At 50.7% G+C, this 21421-nt stretch overlaps 1 protein-coding gene across 2 annotated transcripts in view; it reads right to left on the bottom strand.

Moving 5' to 3' along the window:
- The window catches only part of LOC142246487 (E3 ubiquitin/ISG15 ligase TRIM25-like), a 32441-nt gene extending 12273 nt beyond the window's left edge, over positions 1 to 20168 (bottom strand). The window contains exon 1 of one of the 2 annotated variants that reach the window (XM_075319549.1): positions 19982 to 20168. The gene's annotated coding sequence lies outside the window, so the exon portion shown is untranslated. The remainder of the gene's footprint in view (positions 1 to 19981) is intronic. The other variant, XM_075319548.1, reaches the window with a different exon arrangement.
- Between the last annotated feature and the right edge of the window lie 1253 nt (positions 20169 to 21421).

The following is a 21421-nucleotide window of genomic DNA, read 5'->3' as shown; positions in this document are numbered from 1 at the left end:
CGGGTGATCGGCCCCCCTGCTGCCCAGTGATCGGCCCCCCTGCTGCCCAGTGATCACCAGGGCGGGGGATTGATCACTGGCAGCAGCAGCAGTCACTCACACCAGCCGGGTGTCAGAAGCAGGACACCGGTGGAGAGTGATCACAGGAAGCGGAGGTCGGGGGAAGGCAGTGGAGGTCATTGTGGGTTGGGGGGGGGCGTTTAGAATCGGACTGCGGGGGGAGCGGAGGTCGGGGTGGGATCGGACAACGTGGGGCGGAACGAAAGACAGCGGGGAGGGGGGGGGTACCGGAAGACAGGAGAGGGGAGCCCGGAACAGCACAGAAGGGAGGGGGAAGACAGCACAGAAACGAAGGGAAAGACATCAAAGAGGGGAGAAAAACTTACCGGATGGTGATCGGTGGCGGCAGATCGCGGTGGCAGCGGCAGCGGGTGACCCTCTTCAGCGTCGCAGTCCACGGTCAGGATGAAGCTGAAGGCGGAGGGCACCCACCGGTCACATCGCTCCACCACATCTGATTGGAGGGATAGCGTCACATGGACGCTACCTCCAATCAGATGGGGAGGGGGGCATTACATGGAGCTCTCCCTGCTCCAGCCAATGGCTGATGATACTGCATCATCAGCCATGGCTGGAGTGTAGTATTTCACCAAGTTTAATTGGTGAAATATTACAATCATTCTGATTGAATGTGAAAGTGACACTTTCAACAGCCAATCAGAGTGATCGTAGATATGGGGGGGGGGGGGAAACCACCCCTCCTGGGCTCAACTACAAGTCCTTATGTAATACGTAATAACACACGGAGAACGGAAAGTCCCGCCTTACCTGATTCTTCTGGAGATGTCTGTGGTGCTGAATGACAGTGTTCGTTACAGGCCACACCCCGCTGCGGACGCTGCTTCCGGCCCCCAGTGAAGAAGATGCGTTGTTCACTGATGCGACTGGGGGTCGGATGCAGGTGACAGCCGCGGCAGAGACTGCAGGACTGGTGGAGGTGAGTTTGTGTTTTTCTTTATTTTTACAATGACACGTGTGTTTCTCCGGCACGTGTCACCACATCCACACTACATCCATGTGGTACGGGTGCGGGCCGCGTGACACCTGTGCTGCCGGAGAAAAACGGACATGCCTCCGTATGGAGCACACGGGCTCACGTCTGCTTCACACGGAGGCATGGGCCAATGGCTGAACACGTGCGTGCACATATACCCATTGATTTTAATGGGTATACGTGTGCCCGTGTCTCCGGTACATGCGGAAACCGACCTAGCACGTACTGGACGTGTGTGTGTGTGAAGGTGGCCATAGACAGAGTGGGAGGAGTATCCAAAGCGCACGAAATAAGTAACATGCTGCATTTTTAGGCTATGTGCGCACGTTGCGTACTAGCCCTGCAGAAATTTCTGCAGCGATCTGAAGAGCATATGTGCGCTTTAGATCGCTGCAGAAATGTCCGTAGTGAGCGCAGATTCCATGCGCTCTGCCTGCAGCTCCTCCCATAGACAGAGCAGGAGCTGCCGGCAAAGCGCAGGAAAGAAGTGACATGTCACTTCTTTTTGCGCAGCGCTTCGGCAGTAGCCGAAGCGCTGCGCTCTGAGACGCCACGTGCGCACGGCCCCTGCACAATCTCCATAGACTGTGCAGGGGACGCAGGACGCATGCAGTTACGCTGCGCTACAAAGCGCAGCGTAACTGCATGTATTTACGCAACGTGCGCACATAGCCTTAAACGCAGAGATTTTTGTCAAATGTTTTATTTTCAAAACGCTGCGTTGAAAAAATCATCGTGTGCACGGATTATGCACAATCTTCTTAGATTGTGCAGGGGACGCAGGACGCATGCAGTTACGCTGCGCTACAAAGCGCAGCGTAACTGCATGTATTTACGCAACGTGCGCACATAGCCTTAAACGCAGAGATTTTTGTCAAATGTTTTATTTTCAAAACGCTGCGTTGAAAAAATCATCGTGTGCACGGATTATGCACAATCTTCTTAGATTGTGCAGGGGACGCAGGACGCATGCAGTTACGCTGCAGTGCAATTACGCAGCGTGCGCACATGGCCTCTCTCTGTTCCAGTGCAACGGGGAATGTAGATCATATGTGCTTACGTCGTTGGATGAAATAAGACATATAAAGTACCGCTGCTACAGATCCACAGGCTCAAAGAGACAATAAGTAGGAAAGAAGGACGATTAGTGGTTATTTTGTGCTGCTGGTCAAAGATTATGTTGTGCGTACATTATGAGTAGTGCAGGCACCTTTTCTGCCTTATACCGGCCGACTGGGTGCTTATATTGATGGCTCTCCCTATGAGAATTGTGTTAAAGAAAAACGGTGCCTGGAGGTGTGGCGCACGCGCAGATGAGATCTCAGCTTGTCATTGAGCCGAGAGCTCAATCTGCGCGTGTGCCACCTCCGGGCATCATTTCTTTGACACCCGCCCCGCCAGCAGAGCATCTTGGAGTGGGACAACCAACGCACCCTCCTGCTCCGCACAGCCCCCCGCATCCAGGACCCTGCAGCTAGCAGAGCCCCTGCAGCCAGCACAGTCCTCACCGCAGCGTCTGCAGCATCGCCCTACTCCAGCACCGTCCCTGGCTCCTGTGACCCCGCACTTCACCACCAATCACAAAGCGGAGGAGGAAGTTGCCAATGCAGCTGGGCCACTGGCACCACCTTGGAAAGGAGGGTTAGCCAGGCTTTAAATGTGGAATAACTTCAGCACATCACAACATCTGGCACCATCATTTGATACGATGCGTATTAGCAGGAGGCAGCGTTTTAAGGCTGTGTGCACACGATGCGTTTTTTACCGCGGAAACGCTGCGTTTTGAACCGCAGCGTTTCAGTGGCAAATTGCATGCGTTCAGCTTTCCCAGCAAAGTGTATGGGAAAGCTGAAAAATCAGTGCACATGCTGCGTTTCTTTCCGCAGCGTTTTGGATGCCAAAAATCGGTGCGGAAAGAAAAGCAGCATGTCACTTCTTTTGTGCGTTGTGGCTGCGTTCTCTCCCCCATTGAAATCAATGATGTGGGGTCAGAACGCAGCCACAACGCATGGACCTGCTTTTTTGTTGCGGTCCGCGGCCTTTGTCGGCACGCCAGAACGCAGGCATTTACCTGGAAGTGAGGTCAAGAGGCTTCCTGTTGACCTCACTTCCTGGCAAAGCCCCCGGTATCGCCAAAGTGCCCGCCCCGACCCCCGACCCCCCTCCCGAAAATCCAACATGGCCGCGCGCACAGTAGCGCACCGGCCGCCCTGCTCCTATGATTTCTGTCGCATGTGCAATAACACATGCGACAGAAAACTGTTCCCCAGGCCCTGCCCGTTCACCCCCTATTCCCCCCGGTGTCATACATACCTGTCCGGTCGCAGCGCTGATCCCCCGCGGCCCCCTCCTCCTTCAGTGCACGCTGGCCGGTCACATGAGCAGAGCAGCTGACAGCCAGCACAGTGTTCAGAGAGCTGTGCTGGCTGCTCGGCACTCTGCACCTGTGACCCGGGGAGAGTGGGTGCAGATTTTTGCACCCACTCTCCTCAAATGGAGGGTCTGCCCTCCTAGAAAATGGGGGATACGTTTCCTGAACGTGCCCCCATATTCTAGAAGGTCCAGAGGCGACGTGGGACATCCATATGGATTTCTGCGGACCCATTTTTTTTTATTAAATTGGAGAACAAGGGAATGATTTGGGGAGTGTTTTTTCTAATAAAACATTTTTTGTTGTCTTTTTTTGCTTTTGTTTACTGTCAATTAGTTATGTCGGGTGTCTGATAGACGCCGTGACATCACTAATTGCTGGGCTTGATGCCAGGTGACATTACACATCTGGTATCAACCCCATTTATTACCCCGTTAGCCAACGCACCAGGGCGCGGGATGAGTTGGGGCGAAGCGCCAGGATTGGCGCATCTAATGGATGCGCCACTTCTGGGGCGGCTGCGGCCTGCTATTTTTAGGCTGGGAAGAGTCCAATAACCATGGCTCTTCCCACCCTGAGAATACCAGACCCCAGCTGTCAGCTTCACCTTGGCTGGTGATCTAATTTGGGGGGACCCCACGTTATTTTTTTTTTTATTCTTTATTTATAAATAAAAAAAAAAACATGGGGAGCCCTCCAAATTGATCACCAGACAAGATGAAGCTGCCAGCTGTGGTTTGCAGGCTACAGCTGTCTGCTTTACCCTGACTGGCTATCAAAAATAGGGGGGACCCCACGCCATTTTTTTTTTTTTTTATTGGATAAATACTAAGCTAGGCACCCTTTAGTGCCACATGAAAGGTACTAAAGGTGCCAGCTTAGAATATGCAGGCGGGGGTAGGACGTTCTATATATTTGACATCCCTTCATCCATTGACGCTTTTTAGGCTGTGTGTCCACAATCAGGGTTTGCAGCGTTATGGGCGCTGAGTGTTTTCCCTGCGTCCATAACGCTGCGTTGTGCAGTAGAAGCACAGTGGAAGGATTTTTGGAGATCCCATGCCCACTGTGCTTCTTTTCTCCGCAGCATAAACTGACCGGTAGCGTGGCTTCCCGAGCCTCAGCATGTCAATTTATGCTGCGGAGACGAGAGTGTTCTCTGCAGGTAGCATAGAGCTCCACAGCAGCCTGAACCCAAATCGTGGGCATGGGCAGCTGCAGGAAGGCTGGCACTGTGTACTAGACGCCGTGTCGCTGGATCATGGCCACATAGCCTTAGGCCCCTTTCACACGTCAGTGATTCTGGGACGTTTGTGCTTTTTTTTAAACGTACCAGGATCACTGACATACGCAGACCCATTATAATGAATGGGTCTGCTCACACGTCAGTGATTTTTCACTGCACGTGTCTCCATGCGGCGTACCCGCGTGTGCGTGATAGCCGCACGGAGACATGTCCATTTTTTTCTGGCATCACTGATGTCCCACGGACCACGCAGTGGTGTGATCCGTGAAACACGTGCCAGAAAAAAACGTGCTTTTAAAATAAAAAACATTTTAACTCACCCGGCTCCAGCGATGTCCTCTGCAGCCCGTCCTCCCTGTTCCTTCTGTGCCGACTCATTATTGTCGCGCATATTCATGATGCACGACACAGCCGACCCGGAAGCAGCTGCTGCGGGGGTCAGCGCCGGCCGGATGCTGCACCGCGGGAGCGATCAGCACCATGGAGAGCGGGAGCGGGTGCAGGTGAGTTAATCTCTAAGTGCAATCACGGGCCACGGAGAACGGAGCCCGGATTGCACTTAGACAACCCACGTGTGCCGTGATTCACGGCACACGGAGGGACATGTGCGTGTTTTACACGCCAGTGAAAAACGTCAGTGTTTTTCACTGACATGTGAAGCGGGCCTAAAAGTGAGAATATTGTTGCTACAGCAACATTTTGGGTGAAGTAGCTGTGGATTCAAAATGCTTAATATACTCCTGAATAAAATCCTTGATGGGTGCAGATTCCAAAATGGGGTCACTTGTGGGGGTTTTCTGACGTATAGGTACCTAAGGGGCTTGGTGCGCGAAGTTTATTTCAACTTTTCCAAAATTCAAATGGTGCTCCTTCCATTCCAAGCCCTCCCATTTATCCAAACAGAATGTGGAGAAGGAAATTACATCACAGGTTTTTTTTTCCAAAGGTCTGTGTTCAACCAACTTTATTATCACTGACAAGTCTTAAAAAACGCACCTAAAAAAACGCATGAAAAACGCATGAAAAACGCATGCGTTTTCGATGCGTTGTTTCTCAAAAAGCATTGTTTACAATTCTCCCCTCTGCCAGAGGGTGCGTTTTTTTCCGCGCGGAAAAAAAAGCAACGTGTGCACATACCCTAACAACATTGAGGAAGACTATGTGTGCACAAGAACTGAGTGATGGGTCTGCCCTATTTAAAGGGAACCTTTCATGTGCAATAAGCACCCAGAACCACAGGCAGTTCTGGCTGCATATTGCTATTCCCTGCCTAACCGTCCGTTTCTAGTAGCATAGATAAAGGGATCTTTAGAAAAAGTATTTTTCTAAAGATATTTTCTTATGCTAATGAGCACAGGGACTACTCCCAACTAGTCCGCTCTCTTAGCATGTTAGTACGCCCACAGGGGCCTACTAACATGCTATTCAGTTCAGCATTACCAGTGGTGATGCGCGTACCTGTGTTCGATTTGACCACTCTTTTGAATGACTTCCGGTCATGAAGTAGTATGAAGATGGGTGTACGTGTCCTGGTTTCAGAGAGGTCTACTATGCATGACTGGAAGTGCCCGGAAGTGCCCTGTGGGTGTACTAACATGCTTAGAGAGCGGATTAGTCCCTGCACTTATTAGCATAAGATAAAAGATCTTTAGAACTACTTTTTCTAAAGATCCCTTTATTTATGATGCTATAGGTTGGGACAGTTAGGCTATGTGCGCAGTGCGTTTTTCGCGGCGTTTTTGCGCGTTTTTCGCGTGCGTTTTTGGCCTCAAAACTGCAGGACTTTGCTTCCCCAGCAAACTCTATGAATTTTCATTTTTGCTGTCCGCACACATCTGTTTTTTTACCTGCGTTTTTGAGTTAAAAAAAAAAAATGGACATGTCAGTTCTTTCCTGCGTTTTTCTGCGTTTTCCCCCCATGCAATGCATTGGAAAAACGCAGCAAAACGCAGAGATCAAAAACGCAGCAAAACGCACCAAATCGCGGCAAAAACGCATGCGTTTTTTCTACGCAGGTGCGTTTTTGTGCGTTTTTAGCGGCCAAAAACGCACAAAAACGCAGCGTCAAAAAGATGCAGTGTGCGAACCTAGCCTTAGGCAGGGATTAGCAATATGCAACCCAGAACTGCTCCTGGTTCTGGGTGCATATTGCACCTGACAGGGTCCCTTTAATTTCTGGGTTTCTAAAATTGACACTTGGCCTGAGGTTGCTGTTTATACCTTAAGCCCGCTTACACACTACAATATATCTTACGATGTGTCGGCGGGGTCACGTCGTAAGTGACGCACATCCGGCATCGTAAGATACATTGTAGTGTGTAACAGCTACGTGCGATTGAACGGTAAAACGTTCATCGCACGCACATCGTTCATTCCTCATAAATTGAACGTCAGGTTGTTCATCGTACCTGGGGTAGCACACATCGCAGTGTGTGACACCCCGGGAACGATGAACAGATCTTACCTACGTCCTGCGGCTCCCGGCCAGCAAATGCGGAAGGAAGGAGGTGGGCGGGATGTTTACGTCCCGCTCATCTCTGCTTCTATTGGCCTGCTGCCGCGTGATGTCGATGTGACGCCGAACGTCCCTTCCACTCCAGGAAGTGGACGTTCGCCGCCCACATCGAGGTCGTATGGACGGGTAAGTATGTGTGACGGGGGTTAATAGTTTGTGCGGCACATTCAACAAAATTGAACGTGCCGCACATACGATGGGGCGGTTACGATCGCATACGATATCGTATGCGAAATCGTAACATGTAAAGCAGGCTTTAGAGGAGCTGGCTTACGGGAAATGTACTGTGTTTAGCACGGCAAGAAGTGTGATCACAGACAAGCGCATCCGCCCGTCCATGGCCAACGTGGGCAAGCTCCCATTCATTAAAATGGACTAGTCGTGGTTCCCACAAGACTTGTGCTTACCTTTGGCTGACTAGAGAAGTATAACAGCAGCACCCAGGTATTGGTATACTCCACTGCAGTTTTTTCATTTTATTTGCCAGGCCCAATGTTTTGGGGCCTCCCAAATCTACGATTTTTTTTCCCCAAATCTGCATGTTTTTCCTCAGCCCTACTCGGACTGAGGAAAAAAATAGCAGCTTGCGATTTTCATCACTCAGACCCATACAAGTCTATGGGTGCGATTGAAACATCGGAGTGCACTTGGATGACATCCAAGAGCAGTGCGATATATGCACAGTCTGACAATGGAGGAGATGGAGAGATTACTCTCTCCCTCTCCTCACAGCTGTGATCTGATCGCAAGATCGGATCACAGTTGCATGAACTCAGCTCACAAGCTCAGCAGAGTGGGAGCCGAGGGTCATTAGCATATCGCATCGGATGCCATACGCTAGTGTGACTCCAGCCTTAACTGTAGTAGTCAGGGAAACCCCGTTTCACTGATCTACTTTTCTCGGTCATAAACTGACGTTACTCCATTCACTTCCCTGTTCTCTCTAATACACAGTGCACTGAGATCTTCTGTCCTCAGCACAGATCAGCAGGTTTAACCCCTATGGTTTGAAAAACAGAACACTGAATACTCTACTCCTCACCCTCCTTATCTCCCTCCGTAACACAATAAAGGAATGTAATAAATAATACAACTGGTCATGTATCACCTCAGTTTCACAGCAATCTACACTTATCATTTCTTGTAGCTTAATGCGCTCGTCTTCTGTTCCTGCAGCCCACTTACCACACATTTTATCAAATCAATCACCAGTTCAAATCCCAATTTTTTTTTACTTTCTTCTTTCTATATTTTAATTTTTATTTTTAGACCTTTTTAATTTTTTTTCAACACTTCTTCATACACAACAGTAATTTTGAATAAATGTTTTTTTATTTCTTTCGGTCTACTGACTATGTAGGATTAGTGATGGGTGAACCCCCCGATGTTCGTTTTCGTCACCACATCGGGCTCTGCACCCCACACCACATCGGGCTCTGCACCCCACACCACATCAGGCTCTGCACCGCACACATCAGGCTCTGCACCCCACACCACATCGGGCTCTGCACCGCACACCACATCGGGCTCTGCACCGCACACCACATCGGGCTCTGCACCCCACACCACATCGGGCTCTGCACCCCACACCACATCGGGCTCTGCACCGCACACCACATCGGGCTCTGCACCACACACCACATCGGGCACTGCACCACACACCACATCGGGCTCTGCACCACACACCACATCGGGCTCTGCACCACACACCACATCGGGCTCTGCACCACACACCACATCGGGCACTGCACCACACACCACATCGGGCTCTGCACCCCACACCACATCGGGTTCTGCACCACATTGGGCACTGCACCACACACCACATCGGGCTCTGCACCACACACCACATCGGGCTCTGCACCACACACCACATCGGGCTCTGCACCACACACCACATCGGGCTCTGCACCACACACCACATCGGGCACTGCACCACACACCACATCGGGCTCTGCACCCCACACCACATCGGGCTCTGCACCACACACCACATCGGGCTCTGCACCACACACCACATCGGGCTCTGCACCACACACCACATCGGGCTCTGCACCACACACCACATCGGGCTCTGCACCACATACACACACATCAGGCTGTGCACCGCACACACACACATCAGGATGTGCACCGCACAGCACACACACATACATACACACACACACACACAGGGCTGTGCACCGCATACACACACATACATACACACACACACACAGGGCTGTGCACCGCATACACACATACACACACATCAGGCTGTGCACCGCATACACACACACATACATACACACACACATCAGGCTGTGCACCGCACACACACACACATACACACACACACAGGGCTGTGCACCGCATACACACATACACACACACACATCAGGCTGTGCACCGCATACACACACACAAATCGGACTGTGCACCGCATACACACACACATACATACACACACACACACACACAGGGCTGTGCACCGCATACACACACATACACACACACACATCGGGCTGTGCACCGCATACACACACACATACATACACACACACACACACATCAGGCTGTGCACCGCATACACACACACATACACACATCGGGCTGTGCACCGCATACACACACATACACACATCAGGCTGTGCACCGCATACACACACACATACATACACACACACAGGGCTGTGCACCGCATACACACACATATATATACACACACACACATCAGGCTGTGCACCGCATACACACACACATACACACACACACACAGGGCTGTGCACCGCATACACACACATACACACACACACACACATCGGGCTGTGCACCGCATACACATACATATACAAACACACACACACACACACACATCGGGCTGTGCACCGCATACACATACATATACAAACACACACACACACATCAGGCTGTGCACCCCCCCCCCTGAAGAGAGCACAGACAGCGGGACAGTGATGAGAAGCAGCGCTGCGCTCCCTCTCATCAGCGCTTTCAAATATACCGGCATCGGTGATCTGTGAATGTGTGATCCTGAGCATGTGTGATCCTGAGCAGGGGGCCCGGTGCTGGCGCTGACACCACGGCAGCTGCCGCCAGGCCCCTCCCCCAGGGCACGGACCCCACAGCAGTGCAGGGGGAGGTTGTGGGCAGAGTAAGGGGTGCAGGGCAATGTGTGGGAGGGTGCAGGGAAGGGGGGCGGTGACTCCTCGCACTGTACAGCCCAGCAGGGAGGCGACATGCTGTTTCCAGATTTGCATGTCAACATGGCCCTGCCCATGTTGACATGAAATGACCGGAAGCAGCAAAATCGCGGCAGGAGCGGTCACATGACCGCTCTGAGCCGGGGGAGAGGGGCTGACAGCAGGGCAGGTAAGTGGTCTCTATCTACTTACCTGCCCCAATGTAGCCCAATAGGGAAATAATAAAAAAAGCAAATTAAGCCGGATAACCCCTTTAACAGGTCTGGTGTCATTGTCTTTCCCACATGTACATACAGAGATCAGTCAATCACCTAGAGCATGGTGGGAAAATGCTCGCGGGGCCCATAACGGACTAGTCAAATCTCTCCTTATGGTCCAGGAAAAGCTATGCAAATGATTTCTCTGAGAGGCTGGAGCCTTTCAGAGAAAAACACACCTGGCTACAATCATGCAACGAGATTCTGATTCATGCTGTTCGTGGTTTGGATAGCATGAATTGAATGACAGGTTTCTTTTAAGGCTACTTTCACACATCCGGATTTTTGCTCTGCGGCACAATACGGCGTTCTGCAGAAAAACCGCAACCGGCTTTTGTAACGCCGGTTGCGTTTTTTTTTGCATAGACTTACATTAGTGCCGTATTGTGCCGCAGGGGCTTGCGTTCGGTCCGGTTTTGGCCGCATGCGGCAGATTTAGCCGATGCCGCATCGAACGTTCCCTGCAACGTTTTTTGCTCCGGCAAAAAACACCGCATCGCGCCGCATCCGGCCGCTGCGGCGCATTTTTCAATGCATATCTATGGAGGCCGGATGCGGCGCGATGCGGAAAAAAAACGCATCCGGTCGCCGCATGCGGTTTTTTTCCACTGCGCATGCTCAGTAGCATGCCGCAACCGGAAAAAAACGGACGGGCCGCATGTAAAAACTTATGCAAAGGATGCGGTGTTTTCGCCGCATCCGTTGCATAGTTTTCACAGCCGGATTGAGCCGCAGGGCTCAAACCGGATGTGTGAAAGTAGCCTAAGAGTGCATGTAGAATAGAAAATCAGTGGGTGAGGTACATAAAAGTTGATTTACTGTCATTTGTTAGCGTGTTTAGATAGGCTGACCACTTTAATGTGCACAGAACGATCAATCGTAAACATCACTGTAAATAATATCACCAAACAACTTACAATTTTCTACATTCATCGGATTATTCGCAGCCTGTTTACACTGGCCAACTAGAGGGAAACGGACGGATAGGATTAGGGTAATGAATTGTGGCAATATCTATAAAAGTGTTTTTTTGACAGATTCCAGCATAAAACAGCTTAAAATGTTGCAAAATTTTTTGGGAACTCAGAAGTAGCGCAGAAAAAATGTATGACTTTTGACGTTTTACATCAGTTGTGGTCAACTTAGCCAAAGTGTCCAGAGATGGTAAAGGACAAATGGTGGTGAAGCCAGCCCATGAAAATCATAAGTTATTCCACTTTGATGATGTGTTAGCATTAAGCAGGATGATTTTGCTCCGCAAATTCCCACTCCAGCTCCACACTTTGGCGAAACAGGCCTGACTACAGTAATATTTCTAGCAGAGGTGTAAGCTACTGATAATTTACTAAGTGGATCCTCTTAAAGGGGTTGTCCACTATTACATTAAAGGTTTATCTTTAGGATAGGTCATCAATGTCTGATCGGCCGTGGTCCGACATCCTGCACCCACGCCGATCAGCTGTTTTGGTCTCACCGGCAGCAGCAGGTGGCCGGAAATGCTCAGTTCCAGAGCTGTTCCGTCTTCTGGTAGCAGCCAAGGCCAGGTACTGCACATCCGTTTCCTATTAATTAGAATGGGAGGCGGATGTACAGCACCCGGCCGTGGCCACTATCAGAAGACGGAGTAGCGCGCCGGAACTGAGCATTTCCAGCTGCTTCATACTGCCACCAGGACCGAGAAAAGTTGATTGGCAGGGGTGCGGAGTATCAGACAACGGCTGATCACAGATTGATGACCTATCCTAAGGCGGGCTTTGCACGTTGCAACATCGGTAACAATGTGTTACCGATGCTGCAGCGATAGTCCCGCCCCCGTCGCACGTTCGATATATAGTGAAAGCTGCCGTAGCGATTATTATCGCTACGGCAGCTTTACACGCACATACCTGCCGTGCGACGTCCCTCTGGCCGGCGACCCGCCTCCTTCCTTAGGGGGCGGGTCGTGCGGCGTCACAGTGACGTCACACGGCAGGCGGCCAATTGAAGTGGAGGGGCGGAGATGAGCAGGATGTAAACATCCCGCCCACCTCCGTCCTTCTCATTGCAGCCGGGAGGCAGGTAAGGTGAACTTCCTCGCTCCTGCGGCTTCACACACAGCGATGTGTGCGGCCGCAGGAACGAGGAACTACATCGTACCTGTCGCTCCCCCGGCATTATGGAAATGTCGGAGGCTGCAGCGATGATACGATGACGACGCTTTTGCGCTCGTTCATCGTATCATCTAGGATTTACACACTACGACATCGCAAGTGACGCCGGATGTGCGTCACTTTCGATTTGACCCCACCGACATCGCACCTGCGATGTCGTAGTGTGCAAAGCCCGCCTAAGGCTAGGCCATCAATGTAAAAGTAGTGGACAACCCCATTAATGAATTGGCCACATTTACCTTCAGGAATTCCCTCATTAAAGGGAAACTGTCACCACTTTGACCTTTTTAAACTGTTAATATGGGCATACCGGTTATAGAATGCTGAAAAAAGTCACACCTGTGTGCCTCATATCAAATGCCTTGTGGATAAATCCCACAGGGGCATGCTATTCAATGCCCACAGCCAGCATCATCACCAGCGGTGACGTGCGTACTTGTCCGTTGCTACAGCTGCAGATGCTGGGCACTGCGCAGGATCAGAAGTCTCCACACTACCGGTCATGTGCACTATGAAGCTGGGTATACACTTCCGGCTTCGGAGAGGTCTAGTGCGCATGACAGGAAGTGCCAGTACTTCTGATCATGCGCACTGCTCGGCGTCTGAGGCTGTAGCAATGGACAGGTACGCGCGTCACCGCTGGTGATGATGCTGGCAGTGGGCATTGAATAGCAAGTTAGCACGCCCCTCTTTGCTACCATGCTAATAGGGCGGAATGAACGCAGGAACTAACACCCTTGCGACTAGTCCCTGCGCTCATTAGCATATCAAATAGGATCTCTACAAATACTTTTTCTAAAGATCGCTTTATGTATGCTACTAGATGCAGGGACAGTTAACAGGGATTAGCAATATGCACCCAGAACTGCTTGTGGGTCTGGGTGCATATTGCACCTGATAGGTTCCCTTTAAGATTGGTGTGCATACAAAATACCAGTTTTAAAGGGATTGTCTACTAACTGGAGAACCCCCTTTTAAAAACAACATATACTTAGGCTGCTTTCACACATCAGTTTTTTGCCATCAGGCACAATACGGCAAAAAACATGAAAAAACGGATCCTGCGTCTGTTGCCGCTGAATCCGTTTTTCCCCCCATAGACTTTCATTAGCGCCGGATTGTGCTGGATGGCCTTGCATTTCATCCAGTTTTTTGTTCGGCGGCTGGATGAAACATTGAAGTGAACGTTTTTGTGTCCGGCAAAAAAAACCACCGGATCACGCCGGATCCGGCGCGTTTTATAATGGAAGCCTATGGACGCCGGATCCGGCGTAATGCGGCAAAAAACGGATCTGGCGGCCGGATCCGTTTTTTTTAACTGAGCATGCTCAGTATCACACCGCATCTGTCAAAAAACTGAAGGAACTGATGGGAAAAACTGATGCAACTGATCCGTTTTTTCGCCGGATCCGTCGCATCAGTTTTTTCGCCGGATCGTACCTGATGCCAAAAAACTGATGTGTGAAAGCAGCCTTACCTACCGTTCCGGATTTCCTGGGGCTTGCGTAACATTGTTATGCACTGTGATCCCTTAAAGAAGTTGTCCAGTTACCAAAACTGATTTTTTTTTTTTTTCTGATAAATCTTGCTAATATGTGCCCCTCAACACATCTATTATGTTTTTTCAGCAAAATTACCTTTTATTGTGCACTAGCAGCACATGCTCATTGCTGGCTCCAGCTCTGATGGGGTTAATCTCTCCTCTGACTTCCTGTGTTCAGTTCCTACAAGTCCCAGAATTCTTTGTGGCTCTAGGGTGGTGTCTGGCTTATCTAACACACCCATTGTGTCTAATACACCCACTCTGCTCCCACCCAAACCCTCCTCCCTGCCTCTTCCCAGTGGATGCACTGAGATCAATCATACAGAGACAGCAGCAGCTCTACACAGCCAGGGGAAGAAAGTGTGTGTGCGCGTATATACAGTGTATGTGTATGTGTGCGCGTATATACAGTGCGTGTGCGTATATACAGTGTGTGTGTATGTGTGCGCGTATATACAGTGTGTGTGTGTGTATGTGTGTGTGTATGTGTGTGTGTATGTCATACTCACTTGTCTGCAGGGTTCCGGTGCCATGCCTGCTTCCAGCCCCTGTCTCGGTCCCGCCGCTTCGGCTGTGTGCAGTCTCCCCGGGGCACGCACGAAGCTTGCAGGACCTGGCGGTGGATCACCTGATGCAGTCACCTGACGCATCAGCTGATCGTAGTCTCGCCGGCTTTTTCGCGCCCGGCCGGCTATCAGCTGATCCTGCCGTCAGGGGACTTCATCAGCTGATTACCGGCAGCTCCTGCAGTGATGGGCCAGGATCAGACTCCGCTGCAGGAGCTGCCGGTAATCAGCACAGACGTGAGTATTTTATTTATTTTATTTTTTTTTTTCTACTGATGCATCAGCTGATTGTATAATCGGCTTTTATACAATCAGCTGATGTGTGATGTGATTCAGGCACTTGATCCTGACACATCATCTGATCGCTTTACCTTCCAGCAAACCGATCAGATGATATTGGATCCTGATTGGACGGCGCGGGACCCTAACCCAGGATTACTGCGGAGGGGGGGTTCTTTATTTCAATAAAGATGGAGTCACTAATTGTGTTGTGTTTTATTTCTAATAAAAATATTTTTCTGTGTGTTGTGGTTTTTTTTTTATCATTACTAGAAATTCATGGTGGCCATGTCTAATATTGGCGTGACACCATGAATTTCGGGCTTAGGGCTAGCTGATACTATACAGCTAGCCCTAACTCCATTATTACCTAGCTAGCCACCCGGCATCAGGGCAGCTGGAAGAGTTGGACACAGCGCCAGAAGATGGCGCTTCTATGAAAGCGCCATTTTCCGGGGTGGCTGCGGACTGCAATTCGCAGTGGGGGTGCCCAGAAAGCTTGGGCACCCTTCACTGTGGATTCCAATCCCCAGCTGCCTAGTTGTACCCGGCTGGACACTAAAATTAGGCGAAGCTTACGTCATTTTTTTTTTAAATTATTTCATGAAATTCATGAAATAATTAAAAAAAAAAGGGCTTCTCTATATTTTTGGTTCCCAGCCGGGTACAAATAGGCAGCTGGGGGTTGGGGGCAGCCCGTACCTGCCTGCTGTACCCGGCTAGCATACAAAAATATGGCGAAGCCCATGTAATGTTTTTTTTTCTTTTTGGGTAAAAAACTGCATACAGTCCTGGATGGAGGATGCTGAGCCTTGTAGTTCTGCAGCTGCTGTCTGCTCTCCTGCATACACTAGTGAATGGAGGATGCTGAGCCTTGTAGTCCTGCAGCTGCTGTCTGCTTTCCTGCATACAATGAACATTTTGAATAAGGAAATGACATCAGACCTTTTTTATTTTTTTCATCAACAATCTTTAATGGCATTGTGCACTGATTAAAAACGCAGTGAGCAAAAACGCAGCAAAAAAGGCACCAAATCGCGGCAAAAACGTGACATGCAGCACCGCAGGTGACAGAGCAGAGCAAGTTGGTGACATGCTCTGCTCTGACACAGTGTGCTGCATGTCACTGTATCCACTCTGGGACTTGTTGTGCAGGTGACCGGATGATACATGTCACTAACTTGCTCCACTCTGTGACTTCTGCTGCATTGTTCCAACTGTATACACTCTCACCTGAACAAGTCTCAGAGTGGAGCAGTTAGTGACATGTATCATCCGGTCACCTGCACAACAAGTACCAGAGTGGTGAAAGATAGTTACATGCAGCACACTACGTGTCAGAGCAGAGCATGTCACTGTCTCCACTCTGGGACTTGTTGTGCAGGTGACCGGATGATACATGTCACTAACTGCCCCACTCTGTGATTTCTGCTGCATAGTACCAACTGTATACACTCTCACCTGCACAACAAGTCCCATAGTGGAGACAATTAGTGACATGTAGCATCCGGTCACCTGCACAACAAGTGCCAGAGTGGAGAAAGATAGTGACATGCAGCACACTATGTGTCAGAGCAGAGCATGTCACTGTCTCCACTCCGCTGACCTCACAGCCCGTACAAGCTGCGATGGATGCAGGGGGACACAGAACAAGTAATCGGCCGACACTGGAGTCATCTGATTACTTGGGATGAATGAGAAGTAAAATGCTCTGGTGCTCGATGGGCGAAGCCCATGCAGATTTTTTTTAAAAAAAATTCATTAAAAATAAAAAAACAAAAAAATCACATTGTTTGTGGGCTCCCGCTGCATTTTCTATTGCTAAGGGTAACCAAAGCAGCTACTGGCTGCTAGCCCCCGCTGCTTGGTGTTACTTTCACTGGCAATAGAAATGCAGGGAAGCATTTTTTTTTATAAAGGTTTTTCCCTGAAAACGTTTTTAAGAAAATGACGTGGGCTTCGCCATATTTTTGTATGCTAGCCAGGTACAGCAGGCAGCTACGGGCTGCCCCCAACCCCCAGCTGCCTAGTTGTACCCGGCTGGGAACCAAAAATATAGAGAAGCCCTTTTTTTTCATGAATTTCATGAAATAATTAAAAAAAAATGATGTGGGCTTCGCCAAATTTTTGAGTCCAGCCAGGTACAACTAGGCAGCTGGGGATTGGAATCCACAGTGCAGGGTGCCCAAACTTTCTGGGCCCCCCACTGCGAATTGCAGTCCACAGCTGCCCCAGAAAATGGCGCTTTCATAGAAGCGCCATCTTCAGGCGCTGTATCCAACTCTTCCAGTGGCCCTGGTGGCAGGTGGCACGCTGGGTAATAAGGGGTTAATACCAGCTATGTTTTACCAGCTGGTATAAAGCCCGAGATTCTTAATGTCAGGCCAAGTTTAACCTGGCCATTAAGAATCTCCAACAAAGGGTTTAAAAAAAAAAAAAAAAAGACATCACACAGAGAAAAATACTTTATTAGAAATAAATACACAGACACAGTAGGGACTCCATGTTTATTACTCCCTCTCACCCCTCCACGATGGAGAGATTTCTGTACTGACCATGCCAGGAGAGAGCGAGGAAAAGAGAGCGAGTGGGGGGGGGGAAGAGAGCGAGCGGGGGGGGAGAAGAGAGCAAGGGGGGAGAAGAGAGAGAGGGGGGAGAAGAGAGAGGGGGGGAGACGAGAGAGAGGGTGGGAGAAGAGAGAGAGGGGGGGAGAAGAGAGAGAGGGGAAGAGAAGAGAGCGAGCGGGGGGAGAGAAGAGAGCGAGCGGGGGGAGAGAAGAGAGCGAGCGGGGGGGGAAAGAGAGCGAGCGGGGGGGGAAAGAGAGCGAGCGGGGGGGGAGAAGAGAGCGAGGGGGGGAGAAGAGAGCGAGGGGGGGAGAAGAGAGCGAGGGGGGGGAGAAGAGAGAGAGGGGGGAGAAGAGAGAGAGGGGGGGAGAAGAGAGCGAGGGGGGGAGAAGAGAGAGGGGGGAGAAGAGAGAGAGGGGGGAGAAGAGAGAGAGGGGGGAAGAGAGAGAGGGGGGGGAGAAGAGAGAGAGGGGGGGAGAAGAGAGAGAGGGGGGAGAAGAGAGAGAGGGGGGGGAGAAGAGAGAGGGGGGGAGAAGAGAGGGAGCGGGGGGGAGAAGAGAGCGAGCGGGGGGGAGAAGAGAGCGAGCGGGGGGGAGAACAGAGGGGGGGGGGGAGAGAGGGAGGGGGGGGGGGAGAAGAGAGGGAGGGGTGGAGAGAGAGGGAGGGGGGGAGAGAGAGGGAGGGGGGGAGAGAGAGGGAGGGGGGGGAGAAGAGAGAGAGGGGGGGAGAAGAGAGTGGGGAAAGAAGAGGGGGGGGGCAGAAGTGTAGTGCAGACAGTTGGTCCCATGCAGCAGGACAGATGGCAGAGCACAGCGGTGACATGCCTGTCAGTGTCTTGCTGCTGGGAGGAGCACACGATCACACTGCCCGACACCGGCCGCTCTCCTGACATCGCAGCAGAGCGGGCGGGTGGACAGTGTGATCACATACTTACATGCAGGGGGGGGATTCAGCTGAAGACCCCCCCCCCCCTGCACTGCACACTGGCGCCCCGTGCCTCAGCCTCACCATCTGCAGGACGCCGGCTCCACACAGACGTCCTCCGGATCCTCCCCTCGATGCTGAGCTGTGACGTGCGGTAGTCACCGCCCACAGCCCTGTCACTCAATCTGAGTGGCGCCGGCATCCTGTGACGTACCCGTCTTGTTTGAGAGCCCGGAAATGCCGGGACGTCAGAGGATGCCGGCGGCCACAGCTCCAGGGGGTCATGTGACCGGCACTGAGCGTGCAGCATAGCGCCGCTCAGTGCCAGAAATGGAAACGGAAGCCAATGCAGAAGATGCAGACAATGGTAAGTGAGAATCATTGGGGGAAAAAAAAAAATGGGTGAACCACCCCTTTAAGAATTGAGAGTGCAGCAACCACTGGAGGCCGCTAATTAGAAGCAGGGGTCATGTGACATAACTAGGTTATGTGCGCACTCGCAACATCACTGGACCGCATGCTGCATGGACGGTAAGTCTATATGCACACCCTGCAAATTTGGCACAAACATTTTTTGCCCCAGATCTGCATGCTGTGGCAAAAAAACCGCATCAAAACCGGATGCGGTTTTGGTACGTTTTTGTTTTGGACCATCAAGAAAATCAATGCATTTAAGTAAATGGGTGAAAAAACGCCGCTGCACCTGACCAATAACTGACATGCTGCAAATTTTTTTCTGCATCAAAACTGCACGGGGGAAAAAACGCTCCGTGCGCACAGAAAATCAAAGATTCCACAGAATTTGCTGGCTTCAGGAGAGGCATGCAGATTTTGATGCAGATTTTTTTAATAAAAACTGCATAAAAAACCACAATGTGTGCACAGGGCCTGGATGTAGGGTGTTTTTATTTTACAAGGGCGACTACTTCCATTTAACAATGGGTTGGCGGAAGGTTCAGAGGGTATTTTCATCCTATATGGGCCATAGCCGAGATGCAGAACTTGTTAACTCTCTAAAAGCTGCCGAAAGGGACCAGATACTGAGATAAGATACTGTAAATATATAGGGGCTCAGTGGTGGCCGCAGGTTATAGGGAGCAAACCTGGGGACAGGTTCCCTTTAAGACTGTTCCATCTCATAACATAAATCTATAGGGGTGTGTATATATTCTCAGATATATACCTATATATAACCAAAAGCTTTAATAAATCTCCCCTACATATATCACACCACGTGTGTACGTGTGTGTGTGTGTGTGTGTGTGTGTGTGTGTATCTGTGTGTGTAGTGGCTGGACACCGTCGTCACTTACCTCACAGGCCGGGAATCCGTCTCCTCTCTCCGCCGCGCACCTCCCGATTGCCGCGTTTTTACCTCAGGGTCAGTATATAAGCGGAGGCGGGGTCACGTGGTCTCAGAGCGCGGGAAGACTCTCCAAGCTGCGTGTCTCATGTAGTGGGCGGGGTCAGTCGTTTGATTGAACGTTCAAGCGGCAAATGAGAAGCTGTCGATCAGAGATCCCTCCGCGCAGTCCCGGGTAGCCCCGCCCATGAAGGTCAGTTGTGTGGAATGGCCGCTGGTCCCGCCCCTCCCCGGCTGCTGGCTCCAGTAATGGCGGCGGGTGCAGTGTGAGGTAAATCTCCCCGTGTCGCTGATCTCAGGCTCCTCAGTTACACAATGATTCCCATCTGTGTGAGGTAAATGGTGTTATGTGAGATGTGACATTTCCTCACAGAAGACGATTTACCTCACACAGAGGAGAAGAAGGCTTTAATGTGAGGAGAAATAAGACATTTATTATGGTGCTCGCGTTTCTTAATAAATTCAAAGGAGCAGAGATCCATCAGTGTCCACAGCAGTGATCAATCAGTGTCCACAGCAGTGATCAATCAGTGGCCTCAGCAGTGATCAATCAGTGGCCGCAGCAATGATCAATCAGTGACCCCAGCAGTGATCAATCAGTGTCCACAGCAGTGATCAATCAGTGGCCGCAGCAATGATCAATCAGTGTCCACAGCAGAGATCCATCAGTGTCCACAGCAGTGATCAATCAGAGACCCCAGCAGTGATCAATCAGTGGCCTCAGCAGAGATCAATCAGTGGCCGCAGCATGTGATCAATCAGTGTCCACAGCAGAGATCCATCAGTGGCCGCAGCAATGATCAATCAGTGTCCACAGCAGAGATCCATCAGTGTCCCCAGCAGAGATCAATCAGTGGCCGCAGCAATGATCAATCAGTGTCCACAGCAGATATCAATCAGTGTCCCCAGCAGTGATCAATCAGTGTCCCCAGCAGTGATTAGAGGCCTCAGCAGTGATCAATCAGTGACCCCAGCAGTGATTAGAGGCCTCAGCAGAGATCAATCAGAGGCCCCAGCAGAGATCAATCAGTGACCCCAGCAGTGATTAGAGGCCTCAGCAGAGATCAATCAGTGGCCACAGCAGTGATTAATCAGTGACCCCAGCAGTGATCAATCAGTGGGCGCATGGGTGATCAATCAGTGGTCAGGGATCAAACAGTGGCTGCAGCAGCGATCAATCAGTGGCAGCAGCAGCAGTGTATAAACATTGGTCCCAAGAGTGATAAATCAGTGGTGACTCGCAGCAATCAATCAGTAGTCCCAGCAGTGATCAATCAGAGGCAGCAGCAGAGATCAATCAGTAGTCTCAGCAGTTATCAATCAGTGGCAGCAGCAGTGATCAATCAGGGGCTGCAACAGTGATCATTCGGTGGCCGCCACAGTGATCAGA

Source organism: Anomaloglossus baeobatrachus, chromosome 7, assembly GCF_048569485.1.
Source record: "Anomaloglossus baeobatrachus isolate aAnoBae1 chromosome 7, aAnoBae1.hap1, whole genome shotgun sequence".
Classification (NCBI taxonomy): Eukaryota; Metazoa; Chordata; class Amphibia; order Anura; family Aromobatidae; genus Anomaloglossus; species Anomaloglossus baeobatrachus.
The sequence above is the reverse complement of the archived record's forward strand: the minus strand, read 5'-3'. Positions and strand labels throughout refer to the sequence as shown.